The sequence below is a fragment of the Penaeus monodon genome, chromosome 19, assembly GCF_015228065.2.
Source record: "Penaeus monodon isolate SGIC_2016 chromosome 19, NSTDA_Pmon_1, whole genome shotgun sequence".
Classification (NCBI taxonomy): domain Eukaryota; kingdom Metazoa; phylum Arthropoda; class Malacostraca; order Decapoda; family Penaeidae; genus Penaeus; species Penaeus monodon.
In genome coordinates, this window is record NC_051404.1 from 42,351,478 (window position 1) to 42,351,847 (window position 370).

The following is a 370-nucleotide window of genomic DNA, read 5'->3' on the forward strand; positions in this document are numbered from 1 at the left end:
ATATCCCCCACCTCCCCTTCCTCCCCTCACCCGTCTTGCTGTCAATCACGGCCGCGCCAGCCATTAAGAATCCCCCTTCTTCCCAGCCTCAGCTTGCAAGTGCAACAGCAAATCCCGATGAGCAAGCATTTGCAACCCGGCGACTTATTTGGAGTCAATTAGGCTTCTTCTCGACCAGATCCTCCAGCTTCCTTCGCTCCTTAGGACTTAATCGTATCAATTTCTTTTTTTTTTTCTCCTCCACCGGCGTGTCTTCATTAGCATATTGGATTTTAAAAGGAAGAGATTCGGATCCTGTAAAGGGCGATAAGCTCCATTTAATGAGATCGGAACGTAATTGCTCCGGAATCCCACATATCGGCTGCCGCTG

The 370-nt window shown here is 49.2% G+C and overlaps 1 protein-coding gene across 1 annotated transcript in view; it reads left to right on the plus strand.

Annotated features, from left to right (window-relative positions):
- Window positions 1-370, plus strand: part of LOC119585244 (tyrosine-protein kinase Dnt-like) — a gene marked incomplete at its 5' end in the record, with an annotated part of 52,633 nt that overhangs the window by 49,463 nt on the left and 2,800 nt on the right.